Source organism: Thunnus thynnus, chromosome 21 (assembly GCF_963924715.1).
Source record: "Thunnus thynnus chromosome 21, fThuThy2.1, whole genome shotgun sequence".
NCBI classification, from domain to species: Eukaryota; Metazoa; Chordata; class Actinopteri; order Scombriformes; family Scombridae; genus Thunnus; species Thunnus thynnus.
Window position 1 is genome coordinate 16,208,424 of NC_089537.1, and position 23,751 is coordinate 16,232,174.

General features: G+C 39.7%; 1 long non-coding RNA gene across 1 annotated transcript in view; it reads right to left on the minus strand.

Annotated features, from left to right (window-relative positions):
• Positions 1-22,089, minus strand: part of LOC137173257 (uncharacterized) — a 172,938-nt gene extending 150,849 nt beyond the window's left edge. The window contains exon 1 of the long non-coding RNA XR_010925143.1: positions 21,972-22,089. This is a non-coding gene — a long non-coding RNA (uncharacterized lncRNA). The remainder of the gene's footprint in view (positions 1-21,971) is intronic.
• Positions 22,090-23,751: the final 1,662 nt, after the last annotated feature.

A 23,751-nucleotide genomic window follows, 5' to 3' on the forward strand; every position in this document is an offset into this window, starting at 1 on the left:
ATTGCAAATCACTTCTTTGGGAAGTAAGGGGATTAATCACACATACAAACAAGCCCAGATGCACCACAAGCAGACACAGAGGTAAATAACTTTCCTTACTCATGCACAGAAACACACAAGCGCCCACTTGACATCGGGATAGTTTCACAGGATCACCCATTACCACCCTTTGAAGTGTGTGAGTTGCTAATGGTTTTGGAACCCATTCAGAGAGAGTGTGTGGCCTGTCTGTCCATTAGCAAGTTGACACACTCTGCTGACTAAACACAACACTTCTACTGCCCTTGTCCTCGGTTCCTCTCTCCCATGCCCCCCCCTTCTGGAGATCAAAATAGATGAGTTTGTGTGTTTCTGTGTCTGTGTGTGTCTGCATACATAGAGTACAGAGTACATAGAGTGATTGAGTTACTCACACACATTAGGCAGACAACAGATGACAAGAGATGGGAGCAGGGAGGGCAGAGGACCCAAATAAACTTTTAGTTTGGTTAAACTGTTGGATGAGGAGAGTTCGATTCTTTTTGAATGGCTGACTGAATTAAAAAAAAAAAAAAAGTGTAGTTCAATTGTGAATCTCTAAAACTTGAGTGGTGATCGTTCAGTGCCTGAGAGCAATGTGAAGAAATTTGTGTAACGAAATAATTCAGTCTGATTCTTTACTCAATAGTAACCATTGGACCAACAATCCTACCATACTCCAGTACAATAAGGTAAAATGAAGCATTAATAGGGTCCTTTTTGAGAAAAAGATTTTAGTTTATTCATTTATGTTTACAAAACACGACAAAACTGTTACATAAAACTGTATTTCTTACAACAAGAAATCAAACTGAACAGAATGAATAACTGATACTAGTACTAATAAGAAAACTAAACTAAAGCCCACTTAAATGAAGCAGCCATCAAGTTTTAGAGCAAAAATGTCCTTCAAATTGGGAAACTTGCAAAAGTCCCAACAAGTTTGTGGGAGGTCTGACTGTGCAACTACTCTTCCAGTCTGCTACACAATATTGAAATGAGTTGTCCATCTGATTCACATTTATAGGCAATTTGAGGTTCTTTGCTGTTCCAACTAATGTTCATATTCATATGGACTTACATACAGATTCAGTTTGATGGCACACTGGCGTCTGCCCCTTCAGAAACCGTAGTTAGCTTATCTTTGTATTTGTCTTGTGTAAAACGGTAAATACAACCTGACCCAACTATTTTGGCTAACTAAACTGTTCTAATTTGAGTGATTGACTGACAATTACTTACCCAACACACACACGATGAACTATTCAAATACTCAAACATGCTGTTGTGAAAGTTTGGTGTTGGTGTGTTGGATGTCATGATAACAATGAATTATTAAACAGGTTTTAAACTTTGGTGAGTTTATTAAGCTCTTTTTAGTGAGGAGTATATGTAAATATATATAAATTAACTCTTTTACACTAATAATAGCAACAGAACACAGAAAATAAAGAATCTGTGCTGTACTGGATTCTGCCATCTGCCACCAAAGCAGACTGTCTATGCCATTGATCGCCAGGGACTATAAAGACTTGACTACACACCTCGATGCACAGACTGGTCTAGCTTCACAAGCAGCCAAAGAATCAGACCCCACACTGAGCTTTTAGGGCAGCACTTTGCACTGTGTCCTTCAAAGAATGCCAAAGAGCATTCACCTCTCTCACAGTCAATCGATAGCACACTTTTCTGCCTTCTTAGTAAAAAGCAAAGAAGACTTTTGCTGCACTATGTGTGTGTGCGTGTGTGTTTGTGTGTGTTAGTGCATGTCGTGTGATTGCTCATTCCCCTACAACCACACTGAGAAACAGGCAGAGACGAACACACGGTGAGCACATACACACAAACTCACTAACCCATTCATACTCAGACCTGCACACTAGCGGGAGTCACAATGCTTACATATTCTTTCCATTACACAAGCTGCTGAAACACAGAGAGCATGGTGAGGTACTGGCTAAGTAGATACATTTATAAATCAGATTTGATGTTTCCTGTCTGCCTGCAGTCTATTTGTGTGTGTGTGTGTGTTTCTACGCTATGTACTCAGTCAGCATATCTGTTAGTCCCAGACGCAGATTAAAGAGCTGAAACTGATCTGTGATCAGCCATACTGTAATCCCCTCCATGTTGGCCATCATCATTTCATCTCTAAACAACTCATGCCAGCAGAGAGGATGAGCATTTATTAAGTAATGATATTAAAACTAATTCCCAAATATTTCTATTTGGGCTCACAATTCGGAAATATGAAGCATACTGTGAATTTCAATGGTTGGCACCCATTAAGCAACAGTTTATTGGGGAATTAATTAAAATCCATATTAATCAACTGAGCTGCTTCAAACAAGAAGGCAATCCAAATATAAGAAAATGTAACAGCGAGGAAAGAGATATTAAAAAGCCTTTATTGTAGTGGCTAAATCATTAAAAAGCCAACATGTTTCGACCATTGTAGGTCTACGTCAGGGCTTTAAAACAGACAATACAGGTGTGGCCTCACCTATATATCACTCACACATCAATCACATGACCCAGAGAATAACATAACTGGTGAAACAAATTGAAAATAATAAAACAAGGAAAAAAGAATGAGATGAAATTACACAAATATATACATGTACATCATAAATAGGTACCCATATATAGGTCTGCTGTAAGAAGAAAGGAGAGCCTATACAAAACATATGAAGTCTATATCCTCATTGAGACCAGGATGCTTTAACATATCCAGTCTATGGATCCAAAAAGTTTCCCTTTGGTTAAGTTTCTGTATTCTGTTACCCCACCTGACCAAAGGTTTAATGTGCTCAATGCCTCTGTGCACAATAAATAATCATATGCATTGTGAAATTGTGTCTAGCCATGGGGTAATCGCGATTCCTAATTCTGCTGGTATATTTATGCTCGCCAAGGCAATCCCTCAGGCCTCTTTTTGTACAGCCTGTGTGGAAAAAGCCATCTCTCTCTCTCTGTTTTTTTTCCCCTGTTTTTCAAGAGCCCCTGACACACTTTCTTGATTTACGTTTGATTATGTGGAGCAACCAGTCATCTCTTTTCCTAATCAACTGAACAGCTAAAGGATTGACCTGACTCAATCTACTGCTCGGCTGCCATCTTTAATATTGTCTTTGTGGTACTTTCAGCAGCTGTAAATTGAGCTCATTGTTAATAAATGCTCACAGCACGGATTAATTAATGATTTGACCTCTTTCCACCAAGGTCAGGATTAACCAGAATAATTGCTGAAGAGTATATTAACAGACTCTACGGTGTGTGGGAGGAGAGGTGCAGAGAGATGAGTGATGAGACTTAAGACAAAAGGGAAAGAAAAAGATGGAAACTTTACAGATTTAAGTAGAGAAATTATGATTAGTCTGTATTTCAGAGGTGGATAGTAAAAATGCAAATGGAAAATTATACCAATACATAACAGGAAAAAAGATATTACAATTCAGTAATATTTCTCAATAACCTAAAACCTTTCAAGAAATGAGGTTATTCTAAATACAACCAGGTGGCTGATAAAGACCAAAAGGCACTAGCAAGAGAAATCAAGACAGAGACATAACTATCTATATTATTGACCAACCAATTGCCCTGACAACAAGATTCACACAATCATGATATTAATACGTTACATTTATTGACAGAGGAAGACCGCAAACTTCAGATAAACTTCAGAGAACTTCCAGCCACAGACCAGCCCTATAACCCTGAATGTCTGTCTGTCACTGACTCACTGAGTGATGAAGTTTGGTCGGCCGGCCCAGTATTGGAGTTTCCCCCTCGGCCGTTGCTCTTTCAAAATGAATCGGCGCAAAGAGTTTCATTGCAGCTCACTCTCAGTGGGACTAGAACAGCAGTCCCGAAATAAGTTTTAAAAACACACATTTACCAACCGAAGCATCTCACACAGAGGCTCCGACACTGACAGGAGCACCAACCCACGGATACAAAGAGGTGTGACATTTTACACAGCAGCTAGCAGCTAGTTAGATTGGCTAGCATTGTTAGTGTAGCTGTGCCATGCTGTGAGTATTCCATAGACTGTATAAAAATAAGGTGTAGATGTGGTGTTTCTAATTTAACAGCATCATGCTGGCCAGATGACGTGCATTTACAGTGTTTGTGTGCTCTGAAAGACGTCATAGCATAGATATATAGTCACACAGCTGATGGACTGTTAGCCTAGCATGCTAATCCTATGTAAATATATGGATGAGACTATATTTTTACAGACATCCACCAAGTGAAACAGATGAAAGGGGGAGTTGGGGGGGAGTTAACAGATAATTAGAATAGTTATGATTAAAATTAAAATAAGTTCTCTTTCAAATCAAACATCCCAAGACATGAGTGGAAAGTATTGTTATTGCAACTGTATGTATTGCCTTTTTTTGACTCAAACGTAGCTTAACCATGTCATGTGATGCTACTTCAGTACACTTTAACAACAAATATTACTGACACCACTACAGAAAATTGTACATTTATTATCCAGGAAATCACATTATAGACACTACCACTGACTATCCCTGTTACAAATTGGCCACAATTTTGCTCAATGAGCATACATAGTCCAGCCATTTACTAGGTTTTAACCTAGTCTTGTTCTGGCTTTTCTGGGCAGAAACCTATATTTCTCACTGAGATATTTTACTCCTCCTTTAAGAACATATACCACTGCATACAAGTTCAGGATTTCTGTGAAGGCATTCTAAGCGGGACTACAGCTATTATGAACAAAAATGCTGACCCTATTTTCTGGTATGTCTGTGATTTTATCTTTTTGCTGCAACTGACATGAAACTGATGTGAAACAGCTCCACATGCATACGTGGAGTCCAGCATCAGTGCCATGGTCACCAAAGCACAGCTTGCTGCTTTTGTCAAGTAAAAGTAATTGTTGTGTCGGTGTTGTCTACGCCTGATAATCTAGACAGCTTGAGGGAGAGGTGAAACTTACATAAAGAGTAGATGGGCACAGAGAGTAAGATAAGGAGAGACAAAATTATTAAGAAAAGTCAGATGACCAAGATATGAATGAGGGAGCAATGTGAAAAAGACAGAAATGAGAATTAAATAGAGGCAAAGAAGAAACGGGTAAGAAGTTTGTGGTATGAAAGAAATAAATTAGGAGGGAGATTAAGACATACACAAAGAAAGATAGGGGACTGAGAGAGAGGGAGAAGAAGACAAAGAAAGCCACAGTGAAAAAAAATATATAGCAGAAGGCAGAGAGACAGCAGGTGAAAGAAAGGTATAAAGAGGATGCAGTGACCCCTGTCTGACTAATGTTAGCTCACACAGTTACAGCACTTTTAACCAGAGCTAATGGACTAGACTATATCTACTGTTGCTTCAACTCTATCTTTTGCTCTATCATGGGCATACACACAAAGTTATTTTTTACCATACAGACGTCAACATCTATACAAACACACACACACTAAACTTTTCTATACACAGACATACACATTGACGCATGCATGCTCAAGTATATGGTCACCTGAATATAACCTTTGCCACCCCCACATACACGCACTCAAGGATCTGTTAAAGCAAAGGAAGGTGGTTTGCAGTACATACCGGCTTTCTACACAAGAAGTGAAAATACATGTACTGTACATGCGCATATGAAAAGATGCACACAGGACACTTTGCATGAACAAACAAACATGCACACACGCACACACTCAATCCTGCTGGAAGTTGTTCCAAGACTCTGCAAGAGATCAGGCCTGCCTGACATCGCAATTACTGTGCACTTGAACCACTGTTTCCTCCTGGATGGGCCTATCCACGCACACACACTCCACAAGAACATGCATGCACAATGCATGCAAACACATAAAGAAACACACATCAACATCTATTTGCACACTCAAATCCATTTCCTCTCACACACATTCATTTAATCACACAGAGGGAACACAATGAACATTTTTCCATTTAAAGCACAGACCAACAGATCCAAACGTACACACACACACACACACACACACACACACACACACACACACACACAGAGGAATCCAAGTCTATTGGAAGCAGTGGTGGGATTTTAGCAGAAATGTTGTTCTCATTAAAGAAGGCACACAAGTCCCATTTGCCTTCCTTGTTACATTTCTTCACCTCTTTATTTTCTGTCCTCTTTAATTCCACAAACACTCACCACAGAATAAGTCATGCACATACATATACTATAGCTTCACTACACTGAGAGATACGTACACAGGAACACACAGGTTATGTTTTCCAATTGACTGGCTGGCTACAGTATGTTCCCACTGTGCCTCTGTGCTTTTCCTCTGAGTCTAAAGAGGAAAGAGAGGTGTGTTTCTTCAATGAAAGTAGCCCAAAGATTAATTCACTTAATCTTGGCCTGTAAATGGGGTATTCAAGCGGCTTAAAAAACAAATTGAATGCAAAGGCTGAGAGTAATAACAACATTTGTCTTAGCAGCGGCACAATGCCCTTTTCCTCAGCACTCTTCCACATGAGCTGGTGGCTAGATTTCCAACATCCATTATGACAGAAGTGGACGTACATGTACGTACGCGCACGGGCTGACAAACACACAAACTCGCTCTCTCACACACATTTTGACAATGCTACCTAGTGTATGTGTGGAATGACTAAAAGATGGAGAGAGAAAGACAAAGGAGACTTAATATCAATGAAGAGGGTATGCCTGTGTGTGTGTGTGTGTATATATATATATATATATATATATGTGTGTGTGTGTGTGTGTGTGTGTGCATGAGTGAAACAGTTGAACAGATGTTGTGCTGTGGTTTTTAATGTGTAATCCCCAGCTTCATCATGTTACCCATCAGCCATGTGCAGATCAAGGGGTTAATGTTGCAGAATATAGGTTAAACTCAAAGAACGAGACAAGCAAAAAGCAACAGTTTAATTCTTCAATGACAACGAACTCAATGCAACTACATAATTCAAGATTTACAGCTTTTTATGGCTACAACATTCGGCTAATGACTTAGTAATGTGTGCTGATTATTTTTACATGAGCAGTAACTAATTAGTTAATGTAATAAGCTCATAGTCTTATTAAATCACTGTACTCACGATGTAATGTACTCACTATTACTAAATTATGTATGTATGATTAATCAGTGTTTTCCATGCCATATATTAAAAACTAATTTAGACTATCATTGGTGTCTCGCAAAAAATAAATCTTGCCTTCCGCTATGTTGACATGTGTAATACCTTGATGCTATGATATGTAATACACATTCATGGCACAGGCATAAGCAAAAAGTTTTTCCAAGTTACTAAAACTTTAACTTTTTAAGATACATGTCCACAATGACACATTTGCAAGACATTTTTAATTTTCACTTGATTTTTATGAGTAGGCTAACTTATTTTTAATGACTTATAAAGTTTGGGGAACCCTGGTTTTTCATGTCATTTTCCTGTAAAGGGGACATAACATGCTGTTTGTGATTTTCACTTATATACTGTTATGATGTCAGTTGTCTATGTTAAAAATAGTCAAAGTTCAAAGTTCCAGAACATTTTTTTTCAGCTTGTTTTGATTGGGTTGCCTACTCACATATTTTGGATCAGACTTGGGCTCGAACATGTCTGATGTATTTGAGAAGTTGATATTTTGCATAAAGAACAAGGAAAAGTGAAATCTTATGACTGTTTACGTAGCCTCCGGAGCTAACAGAAGTCTGCTGAGAGGAAGCTAACCAGTCAGATCGCAGTGGGCTCATTGGAAGGGGAGCGTTAAAGAGCAGGAGCTAAAACAGCCTGTTTCAGACAGAGCCTGAACTGAGGGGCTGCATAAATCATGCAAAGATATTCCAGTAGAGCCCATTCTCACTCCCAACTCTTCACATATCAAAGCTCGGTCAGGACCCCGTGGCATCACTTTTGAACGCACTGGGTACCCCTTTAGCGTCATTTTCTAACATGCAGGGTAGTCCAATAGACCTCTGCTGAGCTCCCACAATGTCTGAAATAGACGCTATGAGACCGATGACGTCTAAATAAGGTGACAAATTTCAGCCTGGTTGCCAGAATAAAATGTTGGCATTGTATGTTTCTGCAAACCACAGATACGATGAATATGTACATTTCAACACCTGTAATACGGAGCATATTAACATTTCAACAATAGGTATCATATCGACCTTTCTGAAGTGACGTACCTCACATGACATCTATATAAGCTGACTTTTTTGTTAGGAGGTGGAGGGGTTGGTGGGTGGCTTGTAATGTTGTTGGCCGAAAGTTAGAAATCAGCACAGAGCACGGTTCAAGACCACCTTACCGTTTTTATTTTATTTTTTATTTTAACCCAAACCATGATCTTTCCCTAACCAAGTGGTTTTTGTGCCTAAACCTAACCAGACCTTAACCACTGTGTTGTCACGCCATAAAATATAATTATTTTTTAACAGTGACTATCGTGATACTGCGCGTTGAAAAATGACACTAAAGGGGTACCCCGTGCGTTAAAAAGTGACACCAGGGGGTCCCTACCAAGCTTCGATATGTGACGAGTTGGGAGTGAGACCGTGTTGCCCCAGAATATGTATATATGTAGGTATTTGCATAAGGATCACTCTTGCTTTCCCAGTCAGGGAACTCAGTCATGCAAGATTATCCCAAAGTTAATATAATTATGAAAAACTTCTATTTCTTATAACAGTAGTTCACATGTTAATTAGCAGTAGGACTTTGCCTAGGGATTAGTCTACTTGGATTTAAAGCAAACACAACTGAACAGACCACTGAGGAGTTCACTTCCTTTACATGGCAGGGAAATCTTCTGAAGGTCAACTAAAGCTATACTGTATAGCCAGACATGAACCAGGATGTTTGAGTTTAAAAGAAATCAATGGCTGATGACAAGCTGCCAATGCTTCACAGTAATTTCAAAACAACTATGCTACAGTGCAATGTGTAAGAGTGGTAAAATGTCAATAACAACTAAAACTAACAATAATACATTGATGTTGCCAAGCTATATAGTGCATCCAGTACTAGTATGGATTTACAGTCACACAAATGTGTACATTTATTAGCTATTTTACAACATTTTTGAATGTGGCTTAGATAATGAAAACAGAAGACCAGTAGCACCTGAGTAGAAATACTTGCCTACAGGGACAATCACTTGCATTCAGGCCCTGGCTGCAGCTTGGCCACCTACACTGAACATGCTTGGCAGTATTTGTGGGTGGGAAGCCAGTGAGGGATCATGTCATTGTTGTAGCAACACCTTTTGTGTCATTGGACATGTGACATTGGACACTCTTTTACACCGATGCTCAGCCAACATTAGATGTAGTACAAGAGGTATAACACTGCTGTAGTCAGTGTGTTTAAACATCCTCCCTGCTGCTGACAAGTGAAAGCTCAGTTTTACTTTGTGCTCCTTGTGACACTGATGATTTGGGTTCGGTTCATTAACACTTCTTTTAACTTTCTAACACATCCTGGGCCCCGATGCAGCTCAATTCTGGCACTCCCCCAAGATTAATCTTAGGTCTACTGCTGTTTTTTATCTATTAGCGCATAAGTGATTTCACTGAATAAAAATTCAAAATAAAGTTAAAATGGTGATGATGTACAATAAGTGGTTTCAAAGTGGATATCCAAATCATCTGAAAAAGCAATTATGAAGGCTGTTAAATGATCAATCAATTTGTAAAACAGTTAGATATCACCAAAAGGAATTTCAGTATTAGGTGACATAGCCTGGTCCATTCATTGACTAATACAGCGGCTGCGCTCCGATGTAGCTACAGATTATAATAACAACAGTAATACTGAATGACAAGGTGTCAGAGAAAATCCTCGCCTCCTGACCATCTTTCCTCGAGCTGTCTCTCTTCATCCTTCTCTCTTTTCTGATAAATGCCGCCTCCTCTCTTTCCCTCCTCTCTTCCTCCTTCTATCCTGCCATCCCACTCTCCATCTCGGAGACCCTTGTCTAACGAAGTGGACAGATTCTGACGGGTTCTAATAAGAACACATTCCACTAGAATAACTTTCAGATCCTGCACTTTCACACATGCATGCGCACGCACACACACCCACATACACACTCTACAGATGCAGAGTAAAACATTTACGCACCTGAGCTACAATCCCTATTATTAAGTTCTAAATTAATGAGTATGAAGTCAATAATACTCAATGATCTGATCAGGTTGTGTGTCTGAGGAGGGCAGCGAAGGACAGAGCGAGTGAAAATGAGAGGTAGTCCGTGTGAGCTGCGTGGTGTGTGCCTCTGTATGTGGGATTGTGTGTGCATGTTACGTTACCGACATTGTTAAGGGAATTATGCTGCATGACTTGTCAGTGTGCGTTTGTATCACTGTGGCCTTGCTCCCATGCTGTAACATAGATAGCCTCGCAGTAGCATTCAATTCCCAGAGAGAAATTTCAATTCTTCAAGGAGACCGACACAGCAGCCCAAGTATAAAGCTGAAAGTGAAGTTTACAAAAAAAAAGAAGTCATGGTGTTCTGGCCCTGACAGTGCATTACTTACTACGAGATGTTTGCAATGCTTGTCATGTTGTGATGTACATGTTTGTTTATATCATTTGAAACACCCCAGAGTGAGGGCTTTTCAGTCAATTTGTGCACCATGCTATCATTATGAGTCTTGAGTTTTTAAGATATTCTCGTCAACTCAAATTCATATCGATTAGCTGCTGTGATATGAAGTGGTTCTGATTCTTTGTGCTATGGAAAGTGCTTTTTTGAAAGCAGTGACTTATACAGTAGGTCAGTAGTATTTTTGTCTCAAAAGCACTGTCATGAATTCAAGTTTTAGTAGAGTAAAATATTAATACACTGATGGGGCAAGAAAAAATTGAAGAGCTGTATGATACTGAAAGAGAATGCAGTGTGGCTGTGTGTTTGGCTGCGATCCATGTCCATCTGTTTAAGGTGTTGGGTGCGCGCACGCACATACACATACACACACAGTGTAGGTGCTGCTTTGAGAGTTTGCACAAGTAGACGCATCGCATTACATCCCTGAAAAGAAGGGACTTTTTTTTTTTTAATCAGACATATTTATAATCAGTGGAGAGAGGAGGGGACATATTGTGAAGAGAGAGACTAGGTGGATGAATAAAGAAGAGGAGAAAAGACAAAGAGGGAGGAAAGTGATTATGGCCAGATGATAAAACCACTGAGGTGAGCCAAATAGGGATAGAAAGAATTAGGGATACTTAGGGACAAGAAAAAAGCAAGAGACAAGAGGTACAAAAACAGGATAAAATGAAAAACTGAGGAATCAATCGACAATGCGCGGGAGGAGGAAGAGGGGGAGAAGAATCATCAGGGGTAGTTAGGGATGAATCAGATGAAAGACAAGGAGCAAGTAATTTTTTTTGTTAATTTGATTTTTTCAAATAAACGAGAATACAAGAGAAGAACAAGGAGAACACAAAGGTAGAATTAGGGAAAGGAGATTTATTGACAATGGAGGGAGTGCAAAGGAGCAATAGATTTTTTAAAAAGGAGGAAGGGAGCAATTTAGACAGAGGAAGACAGGGTGGAAGAGAGAAATGGCAGCGCAATTAACAACTAGACCTTGTTCCGTAGCCCTGACTCACTTGTCTTGATGTGTGATAAATCTACCACGCACTCACACCCAAAACACAGGCAGGTGCACACATACGTAAATACACAGGGACCAAACATAGCTAAACAAGTATTGAGCTGATCTAATCTGAGGCAAACCAGTCTGCTTCCTCCAGACTTAATCCTATTATTACCACCTCTTAATGGTAGCCATCGCATTCCGCACACACACGCAGACAAGACTCTGGACTGGCATCAGCTTTACCTTGGAGAAAGGAAATGGCAACTATAATGTGTGTATGTGTCTTTTTTTTTTTTTTAGCAAATTATAACTCACTGACATCTTTCCAGCACTGCCTGATGATATGATAATAAGCGTAGTGAATCATTTGTTGACTGTAGAAATGAACAATACTGCATTTACCAGTGTTACTAAAGCACTATGGTAGAACTGTGAGGACATGTCATGTTGTTCTCTTGTCAACCAGCCTATTCTTTAAATTATCCACCTTAATACAGAAAGCTACAGCTACATGGGGCTCAGTGAAATATTGGGAATGCTTCAAACTCAACTAAGAACATTTGTGTTGGCAACAGGATGCAACACAAGTATTTCATTCTGTTTGACAGGGTATAAAATGAATTATATTGAAGATCAGGAAACCCTGACTTGCCCTTTGTGGGCCTGGAGGTGCAACCAGACTGATGTCTATGTCAAATGGGCTGGCATGCTTAATGAGATGAGAAAAGGCTAATCTGATTCTAGATCAGACAGACTCTAGGGGCATCCCACTTAGCCACCTACAGTGTCACTAACACACTAACTTAAAGGTACATCCTTTACTTTTCCTACACTGGTGATGTTAAAAATGCAAACCCTGTCCTTTACACGGGGAGCGATGAACAGCGATGAAATACAAAGCAAAGCAGGAGTTTTCAAGGTTGATTATAAGGGAAGACTTGTTGTTTAGAACAATGAGGTAAGAGTAAATTGTTAACTCTAAAGAAAACTGTGCCAGATATCTGTGCATATGTAATATAAATCGTATATACAAAGTACACTATGCATTGAGCTGCTATTTCTATCAGAACCATCTTAATCAGAAAAAGGTGTTGATTTGAATTGCAAATGGAAAAATTAATGTCCCAATGATTATGAGACATCATAGTAGGTGGTATGAGACCTTGCCTCAGACACACTACAATAACAACACATTAACATACTGTACAGTGACAACTCATTAGAGCGTACAGCTGAGGTACAAGGTTAAACGCAATCCACTTTTCTTCAGCTGTGTGGGCGTCTGTGGTGTTGTATGCACCTGTGTTAATGGAAGTTTGTATTTCTGAGTGATCCTATATGCATGTGTGTGTTCATTAAATTTTGTTGGAGCGTAACAGATCTTCAGCAATTGATATTGTGTTAGCCAATTAAGTGATACTGGAATGCAACATAAAACTGACAAGATGCTTCAGGCCAAGCCCGCGTAGGAGAAAATCCCCGGATTACAGCTCAACATGCAATCATTTTATGGAACCATACATGTGTGAACATATACTGTACATTAACATGCAAATGCAAACAAACACATATACAAAAGGTGCAAAACACACATACATAAGTCTTTGTTTTTACTGCTCTCCCTTTCTCTTAAATTGGTACGCATACCTCATAGATGCATCTTCAGTGTGCAGATGCAACACAGTCAGTGGGTCGACTGGCCCATTGACTTTTAGTGTATGAATGTGTTTGCCCCACTAGGATGAGAATGTTAATCTTTTTTAGTCCACACCTCAGACCACCGGTCACAATGACATTGTCTGTTCCCCCAAGTGTTTCACATCTTAGGTCCTGAGGAGGGATAAAGTCAGCATGCAGATCTAAGCTCAGGGGCAGAACTGCTGGTCCAATTCAACATTTTGTTTGTATGACTATCTCACTCGCTCTCCCTCTGTCTTTCTCGCTCTCTCTTTCTCACACACACACAGACACATTTTCTTGCTTCTTGCAAATGCTTTCCCGATCTTTCTTCACACTTAGTTATTCCTGTTGTGCCGTTTTGCTGTCTTATATTTTGTAATGCAGCAACTATCAATATTAATTACATTTTTTGTCTCTTGTGCCATCATTTTAATGAACTTATCATGCTTATAATTTTGCACTAGAAAAATTTAACATGGCATACATTTTTATGCTACAAAGTAATTCAAATAGACTTTCTAGTTCGATAGATTCAACAGGTCAATGCATTTTGAACTTCATTCATTTCAAGCAGTAGGTGATTTGTTAATTATTAACCGGGGAGATGGCTCAATGGGAGGGTTAAGGTTAGGACTGCAGGATTATCATATAGGCCTAGCCTAATTCTTGATTATAATTGCAATTATAATTTCAGTTTAATAGAATTGCTATTAGTCTAAATACCTATTTTGTGCCTATTCTTTTACTGGATGTGGACATTAAGTATATTAATAATGCTTATTTTTCCAAACACACCATAGTTTTGACAATATAAACTTTACCTTGAATTATGTAACTGTAGCAGCTGAGCGCGGTGCAGTCAGTGCATGTTAATTTCTTCAGTCACATTACTTGCTCCACTCCCAGGTTACACCAAACATCTACAGTAAAAACTATATCTATAGTCATGTCTCCTCTAAAATATTGTGTTACAGAGGTGGTTTGGTATGGGGGTGTATTTTCAGCAGCACAGACGCTACTGTATGATCATAGAAATATTATAGGAATATTATGGGAATACTACAGGCAGCGGTGTGTCTCTATGATCCTCTCGCTCCCCCAGGGGTCCTTGAGGGGATTCCAGGAGGTCCTCAGAAAAATGGGGAATATTTAAATTTCACTATAACTTCATTGACGAGAAGTTAGCCTAATGAAAGAATGTATAAGAATGACTATTCTGTTTAGAGATTTCACACTCTTCGCTGTTAATCTGCCAATCTATGGTACAAACAGTTATGGAATAACTAAATCTTCACAGATGGGGATCCCTGAGACTACATTTTATCAAATACGGGTCTGTGGCCTGATATGTATCAATTTGGGGATCCTTAACACCAAAAAACGTGAGAACCACTGGTTTACAGACTATTATAGATCCAAGACGAAACTAACAGAAGGGTGGGACTGAGAGAAAAAGGCGCTATTACAAATCTGTCTGCTACTTCAGCACCACGGACAGCGCCATGGATTTATCAATAGCACAGTTGGGCTGCTGATATTTCAGAGCCACGGTCGGGGCCATAGATTCTAACTTGCACAAACCTCAGTCAGATAAAGGATCGATAGACAAACATATTCAACTAAGCAACCCTTCTGCCCCTGCAGTCTCTGCTACTAGGGGGTGGAGAAGCGGGATGGCAGGTTAACAAGAGGGATGCACTTTGATCATTTTACTAACAAGGGGGATGGCATCCCCCCTCAAATCGCCTACTGATTACAAGTCTGTATACCACCCTTGTTCAAGCATCCAGCTGAAGTGACGCTGAACACGATACTGAATCTCTACTTGCTCCAGGGACACTGAGGTTGACCCAGTCAGACCTGTCAATGGATGGGAGCGAGAGGACTAAGGATTTCCATGAAGTGATCGATAAAGTTTTATAGAGAAAGTGTTTCTGCTCTGACACTTATTCGCAGTGAGGTCACTCAAACCATCCTCACTCCCTCTCTTATTTTCTCCTCTGTGGCTCACGCAGACGTTGCTGCACGCGCACACAACGCACAAGCGGCTTGCAATGGCGTCACTCGGTTGTTGTCTGTCGGATGGGATGATTAATGAGCCGCGTCCCCGGACACATTCATCCGGGACCGAGAAGCCATGGAATCTGTCACACTGAACCCTCAGAATACCGGCTCAGTCACCGTCAGAAACATCGGAATGACACCAGAACAAGTCATGGAAGGTTACAGTAAAATATTAAACCAAGCATAACTGGTCCTTGTAAGATGGATGGGACCAATAAACAGCACATTAAAACTTTAAATCACGCAGCTGGTATGCGTGATTGTACCACGGGAAAGAAATAAGTACGGTTAAGCCTGTACAGTATGAAAAACATCCCCTGAACGAGAATATTACAGTACAGCGCCTGGCCATGTGAAAACAAACTCTTAAAATCATAATCAAAGAATGGCAATCAAGGATACGTCATCTACAAATTTGGAATTATGTCTGACGAAACGCCAAAATGGTTTATTCATAAGAATGCATTCTCTGCATTTTAAGCATGCATCATCACCCGAAACAGCCTTAAAGTAGCCTGAAAGTTTTCCCTTGCTTATCCTGTTCACACATTTTGGCTAAAAGGCCCTGGCAACAGAGGAGAGACTAATCCAAATTCACACTGTAGCATATAGATAAAAACTAAAAAGCTCAAAATCAGAAATCTTAAATGTGCCTATGAGCCACTGATAAAACTCTACAATGCGTCTAAAAAGTCCATTAGACCATAATCCCCTCCTCAAAATTTTGAGATCCAAAAAAAACCCTGTATTGGGATTTCTTTTGGGCAAATACGGTGCAATGGGCTGAAAACAAATCCAATGTTCTTATATAACGTTAATCCAAAAATCCTGAAAGGGCTGAGAAAATAACGTGAAATGATTTCAGTCTCTCAAATGCACTCTGCCTCAGGATTGAAACTACACACAAAAAAAAACAAAAAACAGCAAACCACAACTGACACGTTATAATGTAAATCAGTAATCCATCCCTTTATGGAAGCGCTGAAATCGTCAAAATCACCAAAGCTACTCTCAAATCTATGGAGCGAAGATGCTGAAGAGTTAACACGTGTAAGTCTAAACTCAGAAGGTAAATCCCGCTCCCCTCTCTCTCTCTCTCTCTCTCTCTCTCTCTCTCTCTGTATCTTCCCTTTCTACCGTGCAACCTGGCTCTCCGTCTCCCGAGAGCCCCAGCTGGCACCACCGTCGGGATACCTGCAGCCTCGCCGTCAAAAACGCACCGCTCCTGCCTCACCTGTTCTGCTGCAGAGACAGGCTCAGTCTCCCTCCCATCAATATTCAGTCTCAACTGATCAGCGCTTGGAGACACATCCAAAAAAAATAAAACAAACTCAAAATAACAACTTACGGGTTGTTGGCAAAGCTCCATGCACACCGTTGACATGGCAGAAAATCCACATAGAGACCGGCCATAACAACGTCAATCCCTGGGCAGGACGGTGCCGGTGCATCTTCACGGCCGGTGTGGACGCAGCAGACGAGAGAGGGAGAGGAAACACTCAGAAAAAAAAACAGCCGGGTGGTGGTAACGCCGGTCGGGTCCGTCACACTCGCTTCGCAGTTGAGGACTGGCGGAGAGGAGCCTGGCTGCACGGACTCTCTCTCTCTCTCTCTCCCGGTCTCTCCCTCACTCTCTTACTCTACCTTTCTCTCTCTCTTTCTCTGTGTATCTCTCTCTCTCTCTCTGTATCTCTCTACGTATGTCTCTCTCTCTCCAACAGAGACGATAAGGATCGCGCCGACAATCAGGCTGGCATGGGCTTGCAAGCGCAACGCACTTCTCTCTGCAGCTATCTCGCTCCCTTATTTTGCGATTCCCGACTAAAACAAAACAACAACAAACGTATCTCCACCTGCACAGTACGAGAGCGACTGTATTGTACAGTATAGGCTCCAGGAGTTCACGGAGGCATGACAGTGCGCAGCTCAAATCCACTGAACCGATTTCTCCTCTCCAGCGCTCTGGTTCGCTGTCCGCGGTGCTGAACTTATCTCAGTCTTTCTGTCTCCCTCCCTCCCTCCCTGCCTCCCCCCTCCCTCTCGAAATGTCTTTCCGTTTCTCATAGCCAGACAGTGCCCCCCTCCTTCTCTAGGTGGTGGTAGCCTTGTAGTCTGTGTATCCTTCACACCAAAAGTCCTGACTAAAACTACAAACACTGACTTACAGTCACTGTCTTGATCTTATCGATTGCCCCCTTTCACAGAAGAATCAATTCTGGGTCAATGTACCGTAGAAGGAGGATTCATTAACAAATAAGCAGACCTGAACATTTGTGATATGCAGTTGCTTTTCTCTAAATTAGTTTTGTTAGAGAATATATGTGTCAGAGATGGACTAACTGACACATAGGTATGAGTAAGTTTCCAAAATGTTAAATTGCTTTGGTCACAGTTCATTTAGAAATCATCTCAATGTGTTCTGGCATGTTAGAGAATGATTACATTTAGATTTTTTGTATAAGTTACACACAATACCTAATAAGCATACCGTGAAAATGTTTTTCCAGGCACTTGCATACATTTACTAAAATAGTCTATCTCAAGTAAAGAACATCCATCAGTGATTACACTCTGCCTTTTTACTCTTGTTGGATTTTCCTATGTTAACTTGGCACATCTCAGTTTTATTGCTTCCAGACTGCACTAGCTTGGACCACCTGTGGCTGTTAGAGGAGCAGATCAAGGTTCAGGGTTGGATTTGGCTCAGGCAGTCAATGACCTTTGCATTCTCGATACAAAGACATTACACCTCTATTATGTAGCTATTGTGCTCAAAACTGCAGAAAGGGTGGACTGTACAAGATGTCTTTATAACTGTAGGCAGTGGACAAGCATAGAAACTTGCAAAGAGGCAGAAGTACTTTGAAGGTTATGTAGCACAGAAATCTAAATGTCCTTTTAGCACAGACTGGCTTGTACATCCAGGTGCCCCGGAAGCTTTATATGAGCTGATTTGGTTGAGTCTTTACAGTATGCGTCGAAGAAGGCATGCTTGTGCTGAAACGTCAGCTTATGAAATCAAGTCTGCACTGCATAACCGTCAAAGTGCTGCTGCCTCTTGGCAAGTTTTTATGCTTGTTCGCTGCCTGAGAGCACCTACTGAGAGCTGTCCGGCAAAAATTCCTTCCAGCCAAACTAAGGACGCAGACTGAACTTTTTGTGCACAGCTGCTGGTTCTCTATTCTTTTTGCTCAGTTTGGATGTATGACCAGCTCTAAATGACTTTGGTCCAAATGTTTGGTTCCTTCTACTGAAAACATTCTTAAGTACTGTATGCATTTATTTATTACTTTCCACTCTAATGATTGTGGTTCATTTGTGGTGATGGTGACATTGCTATGAAGAAAGAAATCTTTCAGAGACTAGTGAAAGAACATGTTTTCATAAAGACAAATTGCCTTCTATATCCGGCTGTCAACATGTGTCACTATTACTTCTCAGTCATGTCTCAGTCACTGTCATCTGTCTAGAACATAATGTGTGATTATCATTACTGCTGGGAGCATTTTTCTAAATGCAGAAAATGGTGAATGAAAACCTAAAATTCAAACCAGACAGCTCCATCAGTGTTAATGTCTCATTTATTTCTGCAAATGGATTGACTATGACAGTCAGCATGTCATTATCATGGATGCTGGCCCATGGGTCAAAAACATTTCATTGGATTATTAGTCACTACAAACAGAAGCTTTAGCATCTTTCATCATAGGTAGAACAGTGTACAGTATTGACTACTATTTAATTTGCTATTAATATATACAAAAAATAGTTTGAAATGTAAAAGATACAGGCACATAATGCTGTTGATTAGGTGTAATCCTTTTGAGCATATACTTTTACATACTGCAAAAGGAACTGCATGTTGTTCAAGATATTTAAAGGACCAAAGAGGCTATATTTTTTACAGGTAAATAATATGAATACAGCCACTAGCAGCTCTGTGAGGCTGTACTTTGAGCTTATTGCTAACATTAGCACTCAACTACGCTCACAACAACATTGCTAGCGTGCTCACGTGAGTCACAGCATTAGTTAAAGGTTTGAACTCCTTGTGAAGTCTGATGAAAAGTCAAGAGATCACCAATGTTAGTAGGATTGATCCTCGTGGGACCATGAATGTCTGGACAAAATAAATTTCATGGCAATCTGTCCAATAGTTGAAATATTTCAGTTTGGACAAAAGTGGAGGACCAACAGACCTGACATTGCCACCCATAGAGCCACAATATCAAGTATGACTTCATGTCTGTGGTCAGAGCTATCCCAAAGAAAAAACAAAAGAGAAAGAAAAGAAAAAATGCATCTTTATCTTTTTCCTCTCCTCCTTGTCCTCTTTTTTATTGATTGTTTCTATCAATTTTCCTGAGTCTCCCACTCTCTCCTCTGCCGGTTGATCACTCCATCCACCCCTCCACTATGCCTTTTGCTGTATGACAGTGCTCTTTCTCCACAAGGACCGCAAATGGGTTTGTCAATATGTCATGCATGGTAATTTACAGCCATCATTCCTTTCATAAAAAAAAGACAGCGATGACTGATGGCTCGTGGATTCTGAACAAAAAAGTTGATGAAAGCTGTGATGATTCTCCTGAGGAAGGCTGTTCTGTTAAGTAAAACGCTTATGAAAAAGGAGCGATTTTCACAGACAACAGCTACCCTGGATGCCTCGTTGCTGTTATTTACACACCATAGGACAGAGAAAATAAGACTTTAGGGTGATGTAACATAGTGTTTGTGGCATTGTCATGGCAATTTTGCAATTCCACTCTAACAAAGAGGAACGAGACAAAAAGCCCTTATAGTATTGTCACACTTTATTAATGCTCAGAACATGGTACACAGCACAAAATTAGTTTGTAGTATGCACACAGATGAAAAACTGTTCACACCTTTTATACCTTGGAACTCTTCCCAAGGCTGCTTCTTCCAGTAAACATCCGTATCTGGTTTTCTTCCAATCTAAGGTACTGTGGCAATTTTGCTATCCTCTGATGCAACATTTTAGCCTGGGCCTTTCTAAACAGTTGACAGTTAGCAAATTCTCTGCTCACACTCTCAAAGACCAAGATATCTTTGGTCATAGACACTCCATGAGCCCTTCTGTTACATTGTTAGCACTTTAGTATGTAATCAAGCTTAAGTTCTCTCAGTTAAAGGTTACATGGTAAGACGTACAGTAGCTGTACTCAAATGTGTGCAATAAAGATATTAAGACTTGATTATACGTGTAGTATGTGTAATTTCCCTCACAGGCATCATTAGAGGAGATGCCACGTTTATCTCACAAACAATATATGAATAAATGTCTGTTGTGCTAAATAGTTCTCTTAAGTAAAGTTTTTCTAGAGAGACTTTACCGTGGACTGTATTTAATATACACTGGAGAGCAAATGATCGGATAAACAATGTAAGTGGTCGAATCTGGAGAGGGAATTCACTGTTGAAATTGTTGGAGGGTTGGAGAATGATGTGACCAAATTGCTACCCGAGGGAGGAATTCAGGGGCAATCTATAGAGTGATTCAATGCTGGGGAAAAGGTAAAAGAAAGGAACACAAAAATCCCTCCACCACAATTCCATCAGGAACTCCTATTATTGAGTTATTGTGTGTATTGAGTAGAATAAAACTACACATTTTATTTTGTGTACAAGCTTCATTTGCTTTGGGGGCATTGAGTACTTTAGGAAACCATCCTACTGACCATAAAATGGGAAGTTTCTTATGTGTGACATGAGGCTTTTCTTTTCTGAAGTGGATGCAGTGGAGTGAATGTTTTTAGCTAAATGACCAACTCTAGGTCAAGTACAAAACCATGCTAAAATCAGAGTCAAGTCAAGTGAAAGCCCCTCTTCAGATCTTCGAAATCTCACACAGAAATCTGAATAAATCTAACTATCAGTGTCTTCAAGAATCAAGAGCGAGCAGAAGAAGTAACCCCAATACTACAATCGTGGTTCAGGGTTTGATCAATCATGATTTTGCTTACAATTTTTCATTTAGCAGAATCTTTTATCCAAAGCGACGTACATCTGAGAGCTGATATTTGAATCTGAAATTTTGACTACCACTACACTGTATGTGTTTGTTGGATAGGATCACAACTCTGTTTATATACTATATGTTAAGTCAGACACATTGACATTGTTTCATTAATACCGTACTTCATGATTTAAATGACTACTTTAATGTCAAACACGCTCGCTATCTCATATGCAATTCTTAAACATAACTCACATTATTTCCAATACATACAAAGCCCTTTTATCGAGTCCCACAAGCAACAAATTTCAAAAATATGCTTTATGATGAATCAAAAGTGTGGTGAAATACATATTTAAAAGAGTTTAAAGTAATTTACATGCATTGATGGGGGGAAAAATGGCTTTTTTTTGTCTTTATCGCTAAACTGTAATAAATTATAACTGAATCTATTACACACTCACACTTAAACATCAATACACCAGGCTCGACATGCACACTGCTGCAGTGGTGCCATAATGTGATGTGGTGATATTTTGGTGAGAATAGCAAAGTTTTCACTTTCTATGAAACTATACATTTTCCTGAGCTTGTTCCCTGCTGGCTAACCATGTCCTTACCTGATTAGATACGTTTTGCCGGTCAGAAGATGTAAAGCTGCTGCCTTGATGGACTCACTGTAGACGATGTAGCTGTTGATTGGACGTCTGCAGACTTTACAGCGGTAGTAGTGTTCCTTGACCTGCACATATAGTTAGCAATAATTTTTACAGGTATGCCTGAACTCAGAACGTCTTTTTACAAATTTATTTGTCAATATTTATCATCATTGACTTTCTGTAATTCAAATCGCAAACTACATATCTATTTTCACCTTTACACTACACAACTCCTAAAATAAGTGTCCATATTTTGAGGATAGTTAACATAGCCACATAATCCTCTGATAAATAGTTGAAACTAATAAAGCAGAATATAACTTTTTCCAAAAGTCTCTACATAAAACACTTGCAATCCTGTCAAACTGACATGTCATGTGTAATTTGTGGTTAAACAGATGTCATCCGTCAATAAATCACACAAAAGTAAATGCGACCTGCTGATATGTCCCTGTAGCTACAGTACACAACTTCACATCAGTTCACAACTTATAAAGGGGGTTGCCTGTGAAAGTGCCGGAGCCTGAACAAACAATGGAAAAGCCTGGAGCCAGAGTATCGAGAAGAGGTACAGGAATGAGAGAGAGCAGAGTAGGCGGAGAAGGAGAAAAGAAGGGTGAGCGAAGTGGAGTCCTGAGAGAAGTGGAAGGATGACATGAGAAGGTAGATGTGAGGAAGAAAGAGGAGAAGGTTTAATGAAAAAAGGCCAGAGGAGAGGGTGAAGTCTCTCAAGTGAGTGGAACAAACATGTCTAACACTGAGAAGAGCTGGACAGAGTTCAGCCTAATGTGGGCAACCCTAAAGTGACTTTTCTCTAGAAAAGTGTTTGAAAAAAGTTTTAGTGTGCAAAAAGTGTAGTCATTCTCCTTTTCAATAAAGTGTTGGTGTGACAGCTGACAACAAACAGTGTTAGTAATTTTTGTTTTAGTCAACATACAAACATTTCAATAATGACATGATGCATACTGTAGTCTTTTGTTTTCATATAGCACACACTTTTTTGACAGTTTGTTTGCTAATTTGAGTGCATTTTAGTCAACATTCTGTCATTAACTAACTTATTTATTTTAAATTATGTTCTACCTTTGTTTTTTTGTCATGGATCCACGTCGAGTCCTCCCCCGCCCAAAAGATGCAGCAACAGTTAAGATGGCCTCTTATACTGTGACACACAGGAAGTGGGAGAGACCAACTAGGTGTGCCAGAGGGGAGTCTGCCTTTTGGGATCCAGTTAAATCTACTCATTCGTTATTTTTGATCATTTAGACAGTTGGATTGTTATTTTTTTTGTTTTGTTTTGTTTTAAAGTTGCTATTTTTATTTTACAATATAACATCAGTCATACAACAGACAACATATTTGATGTATTCTACTTCAAACCAACTCAAACTCTCCATTCCCACCCCAACCCAACATGGAAACAAGTAGGGTCATCCTACATAAAGCCAATGACAATGACAATACAAATAATAATAATAATAATAATAACTTGATTGATTTAAATTTTTGTTGTTATTAAGGTGGATTTGTAGTTGATTGATAAAGTCAATTGTTTGTTCCTGCCCCCATGTGTATCTGTGCAGGCTAGCCTTTATGTATATAAATCTTCCCACAATTTAAGTCAAGGGCACTAGTTTTTGAAATAATTTTCTCTGAGTTTCCTATTTTTATATTTTGAATAATTACTTTGTTAATTTCAAATTACACTGTAAATAAACCAGAGCCTGTACCTTACTAGAAT